At 34.0% G+C, this 21,770-nt stretch overlaps 1 protein-coding gene across 1 annotated transcript in view; it reads left to right on the forward strand.

Annotated features, from left to right (window-relative positions):
• Positions 1–2,558: 2,558 nt before the first annotated feature.
• The window catches only part of LOC143245212 (uncharacterized), a 136,759-nt gene continuing 117,547 nt past the window's right edge, over positions 2,559–21,770 (forward strand). Inside the window, exon 1 of the mRNA XM_076491304.1 lies at positions 2,559–2,646. The gene's annotated coding sequence lies outside the window, so the exon portion shown is untranslated. The remainder of the gene's footprint in view (positions 2,647–21,770) is intronic.

Raw genomic sequence — 21,770 nt, forward strand, 5'->3', positions numbered from 1 at the left:
TCTATCACGCACAATATTTGTGGTTATATGTATAAATCATTTACCATTTTAACCAATTAAATTATATCTTTTTCTCAATGCAGTACGAGACCCAGCATGGCCAGGGGGGTAGGGCGCTCGACTCGTAAGAAGAGGTTCGAGGTTCGAATCCCCGTCACACCAAACATACTTGCCCTTTCAGCCATGGAAGCGTTATAATATGACGTTCAATCCCACTATTCGTTAATAGATGAGTAGCACAAGAGTTGGCGGTTGGTGGCGATGACTAGTTGTCTTTCATCTAGTCTTACGGTACAAAATTAGGGATAGCTAGTGCAAATAGCCCTCGTGTAACTTAGTGCGAAATTCAGTATCAATACAAACAAACAAAACACGAGTAAATATATTTTACATTCAAAATAGGTTGTACGTAAGAGTAACTTAATTAAATAATAAATATTTTGCACGCCACTAAACATACTAATAAGTAAAACATAAATTTATCTAGCTCGTTGGGCTAGCCAAAAATGTAACATCTAAAGTTAAACACCTCGTAAAGAATGCAAGTCATATGAGCCGCTGTTTCTGTCGGTATAGCTAAAATAAAACAACAGTCCATTTAATTTCTTGTAGTATATGTACATACTCTACAAATATGTAAAATATTGAAAGCTTAGTGACAATAATTTACACAAACTTTTAATCATCAACATTTTCTGATTTTCGCTATCCTTCTTTTTGGCCACACTATTTTTTTACAACTATGCTGTTTTTGATTACATTATATTTAAAGTCTAAAGCTAAGGTTATAGTATTTTAAAAACAAAATTATACTCTTTACAGCCAAGTATAGTGTTAAACTCCTTACAGATCAGAGCCATAATCTTTAAATACGAAAGCTAAATTTATAAAAGTTTGTGGATACAACATAAAAAATATAATGAGATAACAGAGAATACACACAGTAGATAATACGTTAAAATAACTTATTGAAAACTAATATTTATGCTAAGAAAGGCAGAGCTAAAAAACTCTTAATCAACTCACAATTAGAATGGAATCCATAAAAGTTGACTAAATGTATGCTTTATGTTTCTATCGACTCTCAAAGGTCATCCTTACGTTTACGGACTTAAAATCTGGATTCAATTCTCCATGGTAGACAAAGTGTGGATAGTTTACTATGTAGCTTTATGCCAAAAACAAACACTAATTATTTATGAATATTATAATTTGATTTCATAATTTACATCACAGATTATTTTGTTTGTATTTTTATTTGAAGTTGTATTCAATATCTACAAGCTTTGGTTTAACGCTCGACATATGTTTAGTAAAGGTAAACAGTAGAATATTACAAAAGCAACATTAGAGTAAATAATACATAGAGTATTAAAGAAATAACAGATGTATAGAAGTGTTTTATGAATCACATATGGATGTATCATAATGTAAAAATTATGTGAAACAAATCTTTACTTTATGCGTGTTACGCAATATTCGAATCTTATAAGCTTAACTCTTAATGATTCGAGAATGGTACCAAATTTTTGTATAAAGTATGCTGAGACTGTAGGGATAAATTAATATTGCTAATTCACTTTAAAAAACATTATTTTAGAATACATATAGTCTTGAAGAATAAATTTATGGTGTTAAAATGACTAAGCGAGTGAAATAGTGAGGCTTATTAAGCCTAACGTGAGTGTGATACTCGTTTTACGTATTAGGCCTAAACCTACAAGTATTTGGGTAAACATTACTGTTATAATTATGAATGATTTTTACACAAGTTTTAATGTTGAGTGCAAACATTATGTTTCGACTACAATATGAAATAGCCAGCAGCCTTTTTTTATTGTCTCATTTTAGTATTATGTAGAAAAATCCAAAATTAAAAAATAAAATAGTAAAAGAGACTTAAGATTTTCAGTTCAATAACAAGTTAAGCTATAGAATGTTATTTTCTTGAAAATTTGCGTAATAACTGCATCATACATCACTGCCACCATCACTCGTCACATCCGAGCATAGCTTTTTCCACCGGGCTTCGGTTAGGTACCTCTAATAAAATATTGTCAAATCTACAGGGTCTACCTATACATAGATTCCTAACAAATTACATTTGAAAGTCAAGAAAATTCTGAAAAAAACACTCACTTATTGGATGGTCCAGTCCACAACACATGGCGTTAAAAAAGTTCGCGATCAAAACTACTTATAGCAAGTTTAAATTGTTGGTCACAGCAACGACGTAAGTCTACCAGCACAACGGTATGTGACGTTAGGCTTAAAATATCCACACAAACTTAAAAAAAATTTCTTACACCCCGAATGAAGTGAAACGCAAATATAAAACAACAGCACAGCAGCAGACGATTTTACTGGCAGGTGAAGTGTACTAGGGATTATGGGAGTTTTAGTATTTTTTGAATTTTAGATAACATTCTTCAGAAAATAAATTTAAAGTAATTGCTACAATAATTTTTATTTAATAATTATTGAATTTAACCGTTCTAAGACATATTAATTCAACATGGTAAATTGGAAAAAAAAATGTTTCATACGATTTCAGCAATCTCGAAGCGGTGGTGAATGGAAATCCAAAATGTCGTGAACTACTGGGTCCAAGAAATCCAAGTAACATGCAGGACTCAACAAGAATAAGTATAACTAATTTCTTATTATCCGAAATAAAACTGTGTTAAATTTTAGGAACAGCAATAATGAAAACATGTGTATATTTCGATGTTTACATAGTCTTAGGATGACTTCTCTACGTGGAAATATGAAAAGTGGTTTAAGCCTAACCTAATCTGACTTATTGTAATACATTATTTGAATTTAACCTGAAAGCACCAAAAGCAACTAAAGTTAACCCTAATACCACCTTTAAAAATTAATTGTCCAAACTCAATTTATTCCTTTATGTACTTGCCTTGACGAATATGTGTTTAGTTTTCCACATGCTTTATTTATTTATCTACGATTGTTCGATATTTACAAATTATTTGTGTATTTGATTACGAAATATTTTCTATGGTAAGACGATAGACAAGGGAACTTAGGAATCTTACGAGTATGCATAATCGTAGATAAAAGTTATCTTAAATCAGAGCATTCCGGATCTTTTATCAGCCGGAAAGAAAAATATAGAGGCTAAGTCACAGAGAATATAGCGTTTCTTGTTTCGAATCTCCCAAGTGTAAGAAAAGTTTAGTTTCAAAGAATTCCCACGGTGCTACACACTGAGGCACAGAGCTCTTGCCTGACTGCATTAGAATTCATTATTATTCACATGAACGTTCGTGGTTAGTTTTTTTAGACAAAAGCGTATTCAGTTTGCAGAAGAGGTATTACCAATGGAATACCATTCCGTTAAAAGTTGTGACGTGAAGCGTAAGTCAATGCCTATACAAATAGAGTATATGTCCTTTAAACAATTCATATCTTACATTTCTTTTAAGTAAACAGGAAATTTCAATATGATATAATATGAGATTTACTAAATCCATAAGCTACGTATCTGATTAATCGATTCCTGTACTTAGGCGTCGCGTAGATGAGGCAGGGAAAATATAAGTTGATATGTTGTCATGCATTAATAATGTTAAAGTTTAGGAAAACAACTTTTTGTTTCGCTCAGAATATTGATTTGAAATACAATTATTTCTGATATAATAAAACTGTCATGAAATAATTTAGTTAGGTTAGCAATACCCATAGACATCGAGCATTAGTTAGTTTTAAAACTACTGAAAAACATTTATTCACTTATCTTAAATGAGTACCAATTCTGAAGTTATATGGATTTTCTGATACCTTTAGTTAAATAAAGGTATATGGATATTCCAAGATCATCGCTTAGTTAAAGTTATATAGGTATTCCAATATCATTGCTTAAATAAAGTTATATGGATGTTCCAATAGTATCGCTTACCTAAAGTTATATAGATCTTTAAATGTAATTGCTTAACTAACGTGTAAATGTATTTTCCAGTATCATCACTTATGTTAACCCCCCACACACACACACTTCCACACTCAAACAGCGAAATGATTTGTTTCCGATGTTTTTGCACAGCTACATAAAGACCACCTGCGCTAGTCGTCCCTAATTTTGTAATAATAGGCTAACCAGCACTCGCCGCCAACTCTTAGTTTACTTCATTTGAATACTGGTACTCTGACTGTTACAGTTTTAAAACACTAACAACCCTAACGAATTGAGCGTAATTTTTAAGCAACAGAACTCGAGGACCGCTAACTACTAGGCCACGCCCGACTCTCTCCTTGAAGGTATTGATTTTAAATTACTTCTAGGTACTAAGTCCAGGAAAAGTCTGCACTTTTCTTGCGTAAGCTAATTTAAAGAAAGAAAGTTTAGTATTTGTATAAAATGACTTTTTGATTGAAGCTTTGCTGTAGAGTGTACTGGTAGTGTACACTGGTTCAAGAATATTTGTTCAAAGAAAAAAAAATGCAATTTGAAGAAATTTAATGGTGGTTCTACCATTAAATGCGTTTAAATATTGAACTAAAACAGTTAGGATGAAAGTTACATTTCAGCTAACAGATTCCAAGAACTGTTCAGCGTTTGAAGATAAACACTAAAGCAGTGTCAAAAACTGTCATTTTAAGAATTTTTTTCCAGAAAAAATTGACATGTAGTTAATGAGATATCACTGATCATGTACTGCTCTTTCACGGAGTTTGTTTTATATAACAATTATCCATAGGACAACAAGAAATAATAGGTCCTCACTTAGGATGAAATAGAGCTCCATAAAATTGACTTCAAGAAATTTCACATTGGGTACAGATCTTTGTGTATCTTTGTGCCCAACAACAAAATCAGGAGACAACTTAGAAGCTTCAAATATATTGTATTTGTAGACATTTAGATGCTTGTGTTATCTATGGTTTTTCTAATGTGCATTCCTAAATGTTTTTGACTAAATTTAATAAACGATACAGAAATGGTTAGTTTGACATCACTTCCTCCAATAAAAGTGTTAGATTAACTGATGCCGTGACGTATTTTACCTTTTTTTTGACTATTTATTACCTAAATATTCGCTATGTTACTTTGCTGTTCAACGCATCGTGACTCTCTGACACACTTTAAGACAGCTTCATTGTCTCTCACTGCGAAGTGTTACTAGCTTATTCCATGAAACCTTAAGTCTTACATAAAATATCAAGACAGGCATTTAGTATTTTGAAACTGAAGTGCACGCTATGAAAAAGATGGGTTAAATGGCCAAAGATAAGGTTATTGACATTTGTATTTGTAAGGGTCAAATGGCCAGGGATAAAGCTATTGACAGTTGTATTTGTGTGGGTCAAATGGCCAGGTTTAAAGCTATTGACAGTTGTATTTGTATGGGTCAAAAGTCCAGGGATAAAGCTATTGACAGTTGTATTTGTATGGGTCAAAAGTCCAGGGTTAAAGCTATTGACAGTTGTATTTGTATGGGTCAAATGGCCAGCGATATATTTATTGGTTAGCTGTATATGTATGGGTTAAAAGGCCTCATAGACTCTAAGGTTGGGTTATTTACAGAGCATTAATTTATAACTGCTGACCAGATGGAGGGTAATCATATGATAACTAAGACATTTTATGATAAAAGTTTAGAAACACACCCAAGAAACACAGCGTTCAACTTTTTCATTTCCATATAACTCTTTTAGTTAACACCTCCAAGGCACGGTTATTGGACAGCCGTGTTTATAATGATAATAAAGTGTTATTTCAACAATAAATAAGGACAAATATACTCACATGGAATTGTTTGTTTGTTTTGAAATTAAGCACATACCTACACGATAGGCTATCCGTGCTCTTCCCACCACGGATATCAAATCCCGGTTTGTTAACCGCGTGAGTCCGCAGATTTACCGCTGTGCCACTAGGGGGAGCACTCACATGGGAAGACCTTTGTTTTTCTCAGTCCACTGAGCGAAATATGTATGTTCTGTTGAGTAAAATGTGTACATATTTTATATTAAAAATAAGTAACATTCTGATCATGGTTCCTGATATATAGACTTAATATTTTAAATTCACGGGTTGTCATGACGATACATTTCCTTATCTATTACGTAGTTTGTCTTAGACCTTTGTACAAAGCTACTTAGCTATCCGGCTGTAGTCGTCATCGATTTCTAACTGACAGACTAGAGAGATGGCAGTTAGTTAACTATACTCACCACCAACCCTTTTTTGACCGAAACATGCCTCAACTGTTACTCTTATAACGCACCCACGGCTATAGAGTATCGAGATGTGAATAAGCAGCATCGGGGTGCAAATCATGAAACTCAGATTCAAATGTTGGGGTACCCTAGCCAGTTGGCCACACCCTGCCCGATGTCGTTGAGCCAACTAGAATGTGTGACCTTTAAACTGTGACTGAATGAAAATAATAACGTTTCACAAATTAGTTCTTAACAGTATTTGTTGTTTTGTATTTTGAATTTCGCACAAACCTACTCGAGGGTTATCTGTGCTAGCCGTTCCTAATTTAGCAGTGTAAGACTAGAGGGAAGGCAACTATTTATCACCACCCACCGCCGAATCTTGGGCTACTCTTTTACCAACGAATAGTGGGATTGACTGTCACATAATCACGCCCCCACGGCTGAAAGGGCGAGCATGTTTGGCGCGACGGGCATGCGAACCCGCGACCCTAAGATTACGAGTCGCACGCCTTAACGCGCTTGGCTATGCCGGGCCCAACATTTCAGAAATACCACAATGTATTGAGTTTCAGAAGGAAATTACATCTGATTTATGCATAAATAGATAAGCTTAGTGAAATATGTAGACGTCTGGTTAACTTCAGGAAACAGGTATTCCACTTCAATCAAACAAACATGTAAAAATTAAGACATGATATGCAGGAGAGATAAATAATAAATAAATAACATGGATAATTCCCCTTGGTAACATGCTTGTTCAAACACTTCTTTAAAATCATCTCAATATATAAACTTTATCTGTCTAACAGCTAGTTGGATGTTTGTCGAATAAAGGTTTTTTTCTTTCTTTGAAGTTTGCGCGAAGTTACACGAGGGCTATCTCTGCTAGCTGTTTCTAATTTACCAGTGTAAGAGTGGAGGGATGGCAGCTAGTTAGGACAATCCATCGCCAACTCTTGGGATACTCTTTTACCAAGGAATAGTGGGATTTATCGTCACACTATAACGCCCTCATAGCTAAAAGGGCGATCGTATTTGGTGTGACGGAAATTCGAACCCTCGACCCTCGGATTGGGAGTCGAGCACCCTAACCTCCTGGCCATGCCGGGGCCTCGAATAAAGGAAATCTATTTTCACTGCTATTTACAAGGTATACGAATTATCGTTTGTCTATGGTATTCTAAATCCGGCATGGCGAGGTGAGTTAAGGCGTTAGACTCGTAATCCGAGGGTCGCGATTTCGAATCCCCGTCGTACCAAACATTCTCTCTTTTTCAGCCGTGGTAGCGTTATAATGTGACGGTCAATCCCACTATTCATTGTTAAAAGAGTAGCCCAAGAGTTGGCGATCGGCAGTGATGACTAGCTGCCTTCCCTCTAGTCTTACACTGCTAAATTAGGGACGGCTAGCGCAGATAGCCCTTGAGTAGCTTTGCGCGAAATTAAAAACAAGCAAACAAACAGTTTATGTTATTCTAGATGCGAAACATAACATTTGTTTTTTGAAACGATATTTTTGTGCAGTACTAGAAGTTGTTCAGCGAACTTACTTATATGATCTATAACAAGTGATGAAGGCAAGACAAATAAGCATTCTCAACTTTAAGTTGAGCTAAATATTTTTAATTATCTAACATTTACACCAGGGTTTATTTATTTACTTTAGTTATGTTTACAAACGCAAGGAGTGAGGGTGCTGATTGATCAATATTTATTTTCTCATTTCGTTTATTGCTTTTCTTTGTTCATTTCAATATATTATGACATGATAAAATCTTGTATCACTTAATTACATCACATTTCTTTAGTTATGTATGTTTTCTAGAATTAAGAGATACACGTAAATATATACTAAAATTCAAAGATTTGGATATTATGGTTTTACTAATAGGATTTGTGATTATTTAAAAGCACTAACACACAAGGAATATCATTCGCGCAAATAATAAGTACAGAACTAAGGAAATAAAAATGATCAGATTAGTATTCACGAAATTAGCATTTGCTTCTGTGTTTTTGAATTATTGTGAATCACAGTAGTTTGTGTATGAAAGATCGAAATTAGATTTCCAATGAAGAATGACTTAATGATAACCAAATAATCTTCTAGGCCGTTATTATATATATATATATATATATACATTAAAATAACGTTTTGAAACACTTTCTATACATATATATATATATTAAAATATGTTTCTTTATAATTAGGCACAAGTCTACACAATGGGCTATCTGTGCTCTGTCCACTCCAGGTATCAAAACCCGGTTTTAACGTTGTAATTCCTCAAACACGCCGCTGTGCCACGAGGGGGCTAAAATGTTTTGTTTTTTGAATTTCGCACAAAGCTACACGAGGGCTATCTGTGCTAACCGTCCCTAATTTAGCAGTGTAAGACCAGAGGGAAGGCAGCTAGCTAGTCAACACCACCCACCGCCAACTTTTGGGCTACTTTTTTTACCAACGAATAGTGGGATTGACCGACACATTATAACGTCCCCACGGCTGAAAGGACGAGCATGTTTGACGCGATGGGGGATGCGAACCCGCGACCCTCAGATTACGAGTCGCACGCCTTAACACGCTTGGCCATAGGAGGCTATAATAATTGTCATATAAGTCTCAGTTAACGTTAGTAGTTAGCGTTTTTCAGTTGAAACGTTTCTTGAATTTCATTATTTAAATTTAATATCTTTAATAATGTCGGGAAATTAAATTTATTTTTCTTGTCACCGTTTTATTGGCAAAAAGAAAAAGCTTATATAAATTGGAAATAAAAATTGCAATATGAACATAAGATGGGCAATATTAGATTGTTAAAACAAAGTTGAAAGTCATGTGTCGTGTCATATTTGTCCTCCATTTGGTTCATTTATGTTATGGTTTCTACTACGTCGTAATTCCAAACGCCATATGGAGAAGTATATTTTGATTTTTTTCTTCGATAGTTTGTTTATTGAAAATCATATTGTTTTCATTCCTAACATTACGCCCCGTGGCTCAGCAGTATATCTGTGGACTTACAACGCTAAAAACCGGGTTTCGATATCCGTGGTGGGCAGAGCACAGATAATCCACTGTGTAGATTTGTGCTTATTTCAAAACACAATCCTAGCATTATACTTTCATCGTTGAAGCTAGTATTACTTTTTTGTGCAATAGTTGTTTAATAGAAAAGCCAAAATGTAAATGTAAAGCAACGTATATAAACAATATTCCTAATATTACGTTTAATTTTAACATTATTTTAAACTATTTATGTATTTATCTCTTTGTTCAACATTCATTATTATAACCAACTTGAAATGTATTACAAGATTTGTATCAACAAACATATATTGTTTTCCAATTTTACGGTTATTCTATGATGTTATTTTCTTACAACCTGTAACATAAATAACATAAATATTCTTACTATTGTATAATTTCTTTGAAATCGTTTTTTTTTCAGATTTAAAGTATTTCTAAAAAGGAAAATATTAAATATTTGTCACTAATTCAAATTATTATTATTATTAACAAATTAAAATAAACACACACAAACATACCTATGCTTAGTGTGCCACTAACTGGTAATAGTTCCATATTTTTAACCAACTACGAAAACAACTTAGTGAATCACACATTTTCATATGGTTTTTCGAAACAAACTTCAAACGTTATAAAAAGATCAATTGTCTTATTTCATTGGGTATTTATTGCATTCCGAATTCTTCCCCTACACAAATTATTTAACTATTTTAAAAAGGCTTTGTTGTTCGTTTGTTTTTTTTAATTTCGCGCAAAGCTACTCGAGGGCTATCTGAGCTTTAAAAAGGCTTAAAATTCGATTTAAATATATGCAAATTAGTATTAATTCTTCTATGACAATAATGGATGGATTTGTCACTTTTAAGAGAGGTTTGAAAACTTGGTATATTAATCATTACGTTCTTTATTATAAACATAAAATTAAACATTAAGTTATTATACGATAAATATTTGATATTGTGTGTTTATGCAAAACAACACATAAACAGAGCGCAGGTATTTTAAACTCAAAATTACTTCCATTACCACTCTTTGAAGAAACATCAAATGATTTATATTGTTTTGAATTTTATATTATATTAAATGAGTGTAGATGAAACTGCTATGTAGTTATCAAGCATTCCCTGTTAATCAATATTTTTATTTTTATCATACCTTTATATCTTGCAACTACTTTCTGAATAGTTCTTATGTGGTCAGAACAATTTCATTTATTGTCAGCTACACATCTCTAAAACTCTGCTGATGAAAATCTTTCAAGCAATGCCCTATTCATATATATATATATATATACTCAAGTTCTTCCTATTACAATCGTTGTTTGCTTTGTCTTAGACTTATTTTAAAATTTTAAAACAAGTAACTGTCACTAAGGGATAATTCAGTCTTTCTAATGATAAATTAACCAATTTCATTTTTATTAAACTCCATTTTATATCCAGTAATAAACCACCAGGAACACCTCTTGCATTTTTCGATTCGTCAGAATATTTGTTTACGATATGAACAACAAATATTTTATTTTTTAATTAACTTTCCAACCAATTATACATTTGTCTAATGGTGTATATATATATATATTAAACGGAACTAATGATTACCAGTATCAAATGCTTCAGATAAGCCTAAAAGCGTTTATGGCAAATTCACTTTTTTTTTTATTTTATCAATCATACTTACAACATAAAACTAGCCCTCACAAACCCCATACTGGTATTCATACGGACAGTAAATCAAATTTATTTCCAAAGTTTGAGAGTTTAGTGTAAATTGGTTTTTCAAATATTTTTTAAAATACGCTTAATTTAGTAATTGGTCTATAACAACTAACTTGTATTTTATCTAAGTCAAATATCTATATCAATTTTTTGCCTTTCCCAAAGAATCTAGAAACATATCTTTTTCAATATTCATTTATGTTTCACGATATAACAACAACAAACTCGGTGATTTTTTTTTTTTTTATAATTCCTAAAAGAGACATTGTAGTATTTGAATCTGTGTACAATATTATAACGTCGTTAGTGGATTTTGGATTTACAAATATATTTGTCACACCTATGTTTATTAATTGGTTTAATATTAATAATTGTGATTAATTGGTTTTACATACTGCTCTATTTTATTAACAAAGCAACAAACAAACATTAAATATATTTCCTTTGCCTCAACAATTGTATCACCAATAAATTGTTTTATATATAAGTTATCGCGGCTCATCATGGTCAGCTGGATTAAGGCGTTCGACGCGCAATCGAAGGATCGTAGGTTCGAATCCCCGTTCAGGCCAAATATTCTCGCCCTTTCAGCTATGGGGGCGTTATAATGTGACGGTCAGTCCCACTATTCGTTGGTTAAAGAGTTGGCAGTGGATAGTGATGACTAGCTGCCTTCCCTCTAGTATTACACAGCAAACTTAGGGATGGCTGGCGTAGATAGCTCTCGTGTAGCTTTGCGCAAGGTTCAAAACAAACCAATCTTTCTTAGACCTCTTGCATCCATATAACTATCAAAATCGCCATTTTATTTTCGTTGTGATCGAATTCGACATAATAGCCAATATTATTAAAATCTAAACCAAAATGGCTGAAACTACGTAAATTATTCACTGTCATGAAAATTGGAATATAAATATTTTACAATATTTTGAGATAATTTGCATATCTGATGCGTGCAATATTTTTCGATTTCTTCTTTCTGATTAAAACTACACCATTCTTAACCCATGAGAACTGATATTCATTTTCGTTTTTGATGTTCTTCGCCTTATACCTTAATCTTTAAACATGGTGGTTAATATCTGTGTTCAGATATATACCGTGTTCTTCTACAATTACCACTTCCTTCATTATTAATTGTTTACGAAAAGGTATGTTAGTGATACTAAAACTTACTATTATTGGTTTCGAAAATTTCCTAGCTAAGTCTTTCTTACTAGGTTTTTTTTTCGAAGTTTCCAGTAATTACGTTTCATTTGTTGCCTAAAGCTGTAGCTGCTTCCTTAATTGCTTTGTTTAGTTTTTTTAAATTTCGCTCAAAGCTACACGAGGGCCATCTGCGTTAGCCGTCCCTAATTGAGCAGTATAAGACGAGAGGGAAAGAAGCTAGTCATCACCACCCACAGCCGACTCTTGGGCCACTCTTGGAAAAGTGGGATTGACCGACACCTTATAATGCCCCCAGGGATGAAAGGGCGAGCATGCTTATTGTGACAGGGATTCCAACCAGCGTACGAGTCGAGTGCCTTAACCACCTGGCCATGCCGATGCCCTTAACTGCTTCCACTGTATTTTCTTGAATCGTTTCGTGATTACAATATTTTTATTGTATCTTTGTTTTTCGATTTCGTTAAACCTATATGTTAAGTATGAAATATCGAACGTAGGAAAAAAAGCACAGGAATGTTTGAAGATTTATGTTTGCAATCTCTAAAGCTCACAGAATTTAATTTATTGGATTATTCTACTCGTTTATGCGATGATTGACCACATTTTTGCCTGAAAAGTGCACTTGTCTCGGTTCTATATATACAGTATAAATACAAGTGTCAAGTTAACAGACTGTTTGATATTTGATCAAAAAACATGACACTATGAACCGTAATGAAGAAGTGCTTACATCAGGATATGTGTTAGTAAATTTAATATACAACATATGAAACGTAAAAGGAGCTACCCAGGATCATAAACTGGACTGACCTCACACGAGGCCAGGTTATGCACTACGTTTCTCAGGTCAGATGTAAAGCCATGTTCTTCTGGTCATGGTAAACCAGGCGGTTAGTTTTGTAAATGGTACTCATTTACTGTTTTATGTGTATTTCTTTGTAGAACAGCTTTGTAAGTTGCGTTATTAGTGTGCTTATGTTATGCACTCTTTGTAAAATATTACATATCACGCATCATATTATTATTGCAATAACTAACCAAACTTAAAATGCCTTTTGTTGTAATACTTTGCGTTGTGTTTGGGTTTTAAAACTACGTAACCTTTTCCTATGACTTATTTCCAGCCGCCGAAATATCTGTTCTTAACAAAAATGTCCACTTTGTAATCTTTTAAACCTTTTTTTTCTTTTATAAACACTCGTCTTTCATAACTGTTTTCACTTGACTTATTTCGTCACATTCACGAAAATTAAAAGCTACTAATAGTGACGAAACCTAGCGGTATCATGTTCAATCTCCGTTATCTTTAAAGTAGGCTTAGCTAAACTGATATCACTGTCACTAAATTCTTGACTACTGAGTTGCTTTGCAGCACGTTCATTGCACCTCCATACTGATCTCTTTGTTCTGTGCTCTCTGCCAACGAGGGATATAGAAACTCGATTTCTGGCGTTGTTAGTCCCCAGATATATATCTGTGCCACTGGGGGATATATTTTAGAGATAAGAAGTGAGAGTTGTATGACAGTTTATTTCTGATTATTGTCCGTTCTTTTACTTAATTAATTCTTGCTACGAAAATTTACAGAACAAAAAGTAACAAGAATATAAAGAAAGTAAATACTATGTTAAAGATAATTAATTTGGATAATTTAAAAACTTACGAAAACTTTGTTCTACAAATAAAAGCAGTGAAAATGGTATGCATCACCTAACACTTTATGGTTGTTTTTGTTTTGAATTAAGCACAAAGCTACACAATGGGCTATCTGTGCTCTGCCCACCACAGGTATCGAAACCCGGTGTTTAGTGTTGTAAGTCCGCAGATATACCGCTGAACCACTGGGGGACAAGACTTTATGGAGTTATTTGTTTCGATATTATTTCGTCACATGTTACACATTTATCACAATTTTTTTTCGCCACCATGTTTCAAAAGTAATAGGCCCGTAAAGGCCAGGTGATTAAGGCACTCGACTCGCAAACTCAGGGTCGCGGGTTCGAGTCCCCATCACACTAAACCAAGCTCGCCCTTTCATCCGTAGGGGGCGTTATAATGTGATGGTCAATCCCACTATTCGTTAGTAAAAGAGTAGCCCAAGAGTTGACGGTGGGTTGTGATGGCTAGCTGCCTTCCCTGTAGTTTCAAACTGCTAAAGTAGGGACAGCTACTGAAGATAGCCCTCGTGTAGTTTTGCGCGAAATTATAGAACAAACAAATAATCAAAAGTAATATTTTTACCTGTTGCGGAATTTAGTCAGAAAAGAACTTGCTAAAAAAAAGCGTTTGGGAAAAATTACTCACTTTCTATATAAAATGCACAGAAAGCTGCAGCAGTGGCACTTGGGACTAATTGAAATGTTAGTGGTATTTTATTTTAATTTTAACTTGATTCATAACTTATTAGGGATTATGATCATTAGAGTCGTGGATCCATAAGGACGTTACGTCATAAATAACTGCCACCTAGTGGCATAGCGGTATCTTTGCGGTCTTATACTACTACAAACTAGGTTTCGATACCCCTAGTGGGAAGAGCACATAGAACCTTTTTTGTATCTTTGTGTATAATTACAAAACAAAGAAATCATAAATAATCTAGAAATGTTTATTTGGACACCAGATGGAGCCTCGTCGATAGGTAATTCTTGAGTTAATATAATATTCTCTTCAATATCTTGAATGTCAACGTGAACTAGTTGAAATGTTTTAATATACTAAGTTAATTTTGGAAATATTCAAGATTTACGAATTACGCATGCATAGTTTTATTCAAATAATAAGTACCTACTGTAATAGCTTTGAAACTTGTGATTACATGTGTTTTTGATTTATAGCGAGAGCCTTAATTTTCCATATCTGTCACTCTCTGTCAAAATGTTTCTTACAAATATCCCACTCTTTTATGTACAGAGAAGTTTACTTGCTCTTGGTAGTGTCCACACATACAACTTTACACTTTGGATGTACGTAGTCTTTGATTGAAATTATCCAACCCTGAAGAAGTAACGTGTCACGCATCACACTGCTTACAATCAGCGACAACTTTTCTTACTTATACTGCATGTTAGTGTGCACGGGCCTAGAAGTGCACATGCAAATTTTAAAACCTTTTCGTATTATTAAGGTGGGTATTATGTTAACTGATTCGTGATCGGATGCAATCATAATAAAGATATATAAAAGATAAGGTTTTGGTGAAACTATCGTGTGATTCGTATACGTGATATCAAAGTACACGCACGTGACATTCAGAAACGAATATCCCAAATTTTAAAGATAACATTTACGATAGATACTTAGCTTTATACATTGATCAGTTATAACACGTAGGTTTTGTTTACACCATATTGGTTATATTTTGATCAACGGAACGTACGCACATAGATCGAAACTAAAAAGTTACGCATATAATACAATAAATTATACTTTTAAATAGAACAAATAATTTCAAGAAACTATGGTAATAAGTTAGTATCCTGGCGACGTCTCGATCAAACAATTTTTGTTTCAATTACAAACAAACCAGAATATTGAGTTTTCCCCATCGAATAGGAATAATCAAGTTCGTTCACAGTTTACAGTCAGGAGTTGGATTATTTTAAAGTAGAAACACAAGGAAAAGTGAACTGGAATAACATTAATCAAGATGCTGATGGTGGTGGTAGATTTTTGGTTCATTTATAAAAGTGTAGCGATTCTGTCTTGTAAGTAAAACTACAGAAGTTTATAAGAATAACTATAACTTTAGTACTGTTTAGTTAGAATGAAAGTATTCCATTAGATTAAACACAACATCGTTATTGGTATGAAATTATTCCATTACATTAAACACAACACTGTTATTGGTATGAAAGTATTCCATTACATTAAACACAACACTGTTATTGGGATGAAAGTATTCCATTACATTAAACACAACACTGTTATTGGGATGAAAGTATTCCATTACATGAAACACAACACTGTTATTGGGATGAAAGTATTCCATTATATTAAACACAAAACTCTTATTGGAATGACAGTATTCCATTATATTAAACACAAAACTCTTATTGGGATGAAAGTATTCCATTATATTAAACACAAAACTCTTATTGGAATGACAGTATTCCATTATATTAAACACAAAACTCTTATTGATATGAATGTATTCCATTGTATTAAACACATAACTTTTTTTTTTAATTTCGCGCAAAGCTACGCGAGGGCTATCTGCGCTAGCCGTCCCTAATTTTGCAGTGTAAGACTAGAGGGAAGGCAACTAGCTACTCATCACCACCCACCGCCAACTCTTGGGCAACTCTTTTTTCCAATGAATATTGGGATTGACCATCACATTATAACGCCCCACGGCTGAAAGTGCGAGCATGTTTGGTGCGACCGGGATTCGAACCCACGACCGTCGGATTACGAGTCGAACGCCTTAATACACTTTGCCATGCCGGGCCAAACACAAAACTGCTCTTCGCACTTAAAACGCTAAAAACTGTTTCTCGATACCCGTGGTGAGCAAAGCGTAGATAGTCCATTGTCTAGTTTTGTGCTTATTACAAACAAACAAATAAAGTAAGTGTGACGAAAAATTGCGTACAGAAAATGAATAGTAACGTAAATTTGGTAAAGTTACTTTAGCGTTTCATTAAAGAGTTTTATACAGATGTAAGTTACACTGTGATATCACTAGTAAAATACATCCTGAAATTGACAACCAAAAGACAGGTGCCTGCCATCAAGTTTATTTTAGAAATCTTATTGGTAATTGAAATACGCCAACTGTCCATCTTCCTCCGTTTTCTTTTTATTATTAAAGTGGCTTTCTCCTTATCTCGATAGAGAATATAGCTTTTTCTTTAGTATTGACTCTATTCAGTCAACCAATAAATCTATAAAAAAATATAACTCGAATACGTGATGTTAAAAAAACAAAAAAATTCAGAATAGTAAAGAACAAAAGAGGGCGTAACTTAAAAAGAATAAAATGGCGGATGGATAAACGTATTCCCCAAATCACTACCCACATCTTTTCCATTATTCGAAGCCTAAGAGATTTATTTTTAGTGCTAGGTGTGGAAAGGAAATGGACTGTTGGTTTTGAACTTACTGTCTCATGACTTGATTTGCACGTGACAATAGCTCAGCCATAACGCTATCTTCCTTTCAGAGCCGGATGTAGAACTGGCTCGCTTTGTGTGATGGAAACGAATTTAGATGGTGAGATTGTTGAATCACTACCAGAGATTCACTTGAAGTTGTGGGTTGTATAAAAGAAGTTACAAGTAGAGACACGCTTCTTAAAAGTAAATTCGTTATTAGAGTACATCGTAAACGATGCTTACACTAGTCTTGTTTTAATTAAGAAACAAGTGGCCCCAGCATGGCCAGGTGGGTTAAGGCGTTCGACTCCTAGCCTGAGGGTCGCGGGTTCGTATCCCTGCTGCGCCAAACATGCTCGCCCTTTCTGCCCTGAGGACGTTATAATGTGGCGGCCAATCCCACTATTCGTTGATAAAAGAGTAGCCAAGAATTGGCGGTGGGTGATGATGACTAGCTGCCTTCCCTCTAATCTTACACTGCTAAATTATAGAAATATAAGATATTTATTTTTAAATTCTGACTTTAATTTCATCTGGGATACATTGATAAATCTGTAACAATGCCCACTTTCCTTTAAATGAATGCTTGTTTCATTAGAAACTGTTATGGAAATTGTAACAACAAAAATAGACAAAGCCACTTTTTTATCGTGTGAAAATTACAGTCATTTACCCTGTGACTGATTATTAGGAAACGATCAGAAGGAACCACATCAATAGTAACCAAAAAAAACACTTCAAGGCGGTCATACTGTTCCCAGTAGTAGTAGTTACAGTAATGTGAATTCAGTCATAAATCAGTGACTGATAAACCGGTTGAAAAATTTTGGGTAGTCAAGGATAATGGATGAATGTAGAAAATGGGGACAAAAGTTTATGATTCAGTAGAAATTCTCTACGAGAGAGGACATGAAACTGGTTCTTTTAACATAAGAAGTGCGTGAAATACTAAATATAAATACGAAACCTAATAAACCATTTGAATCAGCACTTGATTCCGACTTATAATGGTTTTGGGGATTACATGCACCCCTCGTCAAGTGTTGGGTTGAATGATAGATTGTACTTCGTATTTATGTTAATGTAAGTGGTCGAGATAGAAAATCGAAACTTTCTAAATGGGATATTAACCATCTCAAGAACGTTCTATATGAACAGATAACGGTCGATTAGTGATTTTCTTAACGAACTTATGTAAATACAAGTTCCAATATTATCACAAGAATAGTAAGGTACACCATTAGCATACAGTTGTCTCAATGGGTGTGTAGCTACTTGAAATCCACTATGAGTGCACTTTATATGTGAATCCAATTCAAAATCATTGGCGTCGGTAAAATCAGTTTAATTGAAGAGAACGGACCACGTCAATGTACACCAGTAAGAGATGGCAGGAATCAGTAAACGTTTAGGACTACAACTCAGAAAACGTAATTTAACAATTCGAAAGCATTGGGCGTTTACCATCCATCAACTAGTTCTTCAGGAAGACAGTTATTCCAGTAAAATAATAACGGCAACCGTAATGCAAGCGCAGTAAAAGTATGTCTTGACGGTAAAGAGGCCGGTGTAGCACTGGTTTGTTTGTTTGTTTTGAATTTCGCGCAAGGACTACTCTAGGGCTCTTTGCGCTAGCCGTCTCTAATTTAGCAGTGTAAGACTACTCTTTTCCAACGAATAATGGGATTGACCGTCACATTATAACGCCTCCACGGCTTAAAGGACGAGCATCTTTGGTGTAACGGTGGTTCGAACCCGCGACCCTTGGATTACGAATCGAGTGCCTTAACCACCTGGCCATGACAGGCCTGTAGCACTCATAATCACAGCTTCCTCTGTGTCATTATGGACACTCTTAAATTTGTAAGTGCTTATCTAAAAACTGAAAAAGTCAATCGACGACTAAACAGTTTTCCGAAAGGGGTTTGAATCAACATTTGATAACCGTTGAAATAATAATGTATCTCAGAACGGCTAGTATGGGTATTAACACTTTTATTGATAAGGAGAGAACAACGTTTCGACCAACCTAGGTCATCTTCAGCTTGAGAAAGAGAGAGTTTAAATGTGACCGTTGATGGACACATGTCTCAGGAACGAGATAATAAATGGGTACGGGATTGTAGAGGGCGTTACAGATGGATGTTATGTTATTAATTAGTATACGTATAAAGGTGTTCCTTTATATTGGTTTAATTTGGGTTTTAGTTGCTGTATAAGTAGGGCTTTTTTGATTTTGCGTTTGTTTATATTTATTTCCTTACTTAATATCTGGGTGTTTTCTATGGTTATGTTGTATTTATTTTATTTACAGTGTTAAAACACGTGTTAAGGTGTGTTTTTTGTTCTTTGAATCTTGTCTGAATTTTTTCTACTGTTTCTCCAATATAGAATTCGTGGCAGTTGTTTCATTGTATTTTATAAATTAATTTAGTGTTGTGTTTCTTCAACCAGTTAAACAAAATACTACTACAAATGAAAAAACAAAACAACACAATCTCAGAAAACATTTATTCTAACCTATGAAAGACCGACTCACGCACACCGCAGCTATAAGGCACCCACAAACCTCACAAATCTGATTGGCCACTATAATCCATAATATCGACCTACGAATCATTTAACTACAACCTCAGTAAATACATTACGTGGGCATTTTCTAAATATGTAACATCAGCCGGCTCCTTTTTCAAAGACTTTTAATTTTAAATATATTCTTAATAAACTAAATCATAAAGCCTTAATGGCCAGTTTTGATGTAATCTTCCTCTTTACTAAAGTCTGCAAGATAGCTTTAGAACTTTATATCCAAGACCCCAATCTATTGATACACATCCCCAGTAACCAATTATCAACCCTTATAAAATTCACTACCATGAAAACTAACTTCATGTTCAATAACCAAAACTACCTACAAATAAATGGCCTAAGTATGGGAAATCCCGTGTCACCAGTTCTAGCCAACATTTTTATGACACAGATTGAATCACAAGCGATCAATTCAGCCTTACACCCACTACTATACTGGTACAGGTATGTTGATGATACAATTACTGTATTCACATCTACAGAACACACACTTAGTTTTTTTCAGTCACGTTAACTCGCTACACCTCAACATTAAGTTAACATATGAACAGTAAAAAAAATTAACCAAATAGCATTTCTTGCCATCAAGATCACTAGAATTGGTACACAATTCAAACCAGAAATATAACTCATACTGGACTATACATTCCCAGGGACTCAGCACATGAAACAAAACAAAAACTCAACGTATTAAGAAATCAAATAAACACAGCCACAAAAACTATGTTCACCTGATAAAACTAACGATGATACAAACAAAATAAAACAACACTTCATCAACATCAACAATTTTTTCCAAAAAAAACTGTGGGAAAAATTATACACACGCACCTGGACCAACAACAATAAATCCCAACACACAACAAACTACAAAACCTTGGACTGCTGCATACCATGTGTCCAACATAGGCGAAAAAATAACCAAATTTGGAAATAATCTTATGATAAAATACAAAATTCCAGTAAACACCAAATTTATTCAAAAACCAGGTACAAAACTAAGGTCCATACTATGTAAAAACTACACTGACAAACACTTCATCAACATCAACAATTTTTTCCAAAAAAAACTGTGGGAAAAATTATACACACGCACCTGGACCAACAACAATAAATCCCAACACACAACAAACTACAAAACCTTGACTGCTGCATACCATGTGTCCAACATAGGCGAAAAAATAACCAAATTTGGAAATAATCTTATGATAAAATACAAAATTCCAGTAAACACCAAATTTATTCAAAAACCAGGTACAAAACTAAGGTCCATACTATGTAAAAACTACACTGACAAACATAACACCAACATACTTTTTAAGATATAATGCAACAACTGCCATAACTTATATATTGCAGAAACAAGCAGAGAAATGGAAACTGGATTCAAAGAACAAAAAAAAACAAAAAACACCTTAACACGTGTGTGAACACTGTAAATAAAATAAATACAACTTAACCATAGAAAACACCCAGAAACTAAGTAGGGAAACAAATACAAACAAACGCAAAATAAAAGAAGCCCTACTTATACAGTAACTAAAACCAAAATTAAACCAATATAAAGGGACTCCTTTATACCTATAATAATTAATAACATAATTTCCACCTCCAATCTCATACCCGTTTATTCTCTCGTCCCTTGGACATGTGTCCGTCAAGGGTCACATTCAAACACTCTCTTTCTTAACCTGAAGATCACCTAGGAAGGTAGAAATGCTGTTCTCTCTTTATCAGTAAAAGTGTTAATATCCATACCAACCGTTCTGAGATGCAAATTTGATAACTGTACATTGATAAACTGTAGGAATCGTAAAAGCAACCTTCCCTGGGTAGCAAAGGGTCTGTATACAAGTTACACGTGTATTTTATACGTTATTCACTTTTCTATTTGTTCGATTAAGTTTTGTTGCACTGTTAACAAATTCGCTCTCTTGTCGTTTATGAATCCTATATATCGCTTGCGTGTTCCATAATTAA

Source organism: Tachypleus tridentatus, chromosome 2 (genome assembly GCF_004210375.1).
Source record: "Tachypleus tridentatus isolate NWPU-2018 chromosome 2, ASM421037v1, whole genome shotgun sequence".
Classification (NCBI taxonomy): domain Eukaryota; kingdom Metazoa; phylum Arthropoda; class Merostomata; order Xiphosura; family Limulidae; genus Tachypleus; species Tachypleus tridentatus.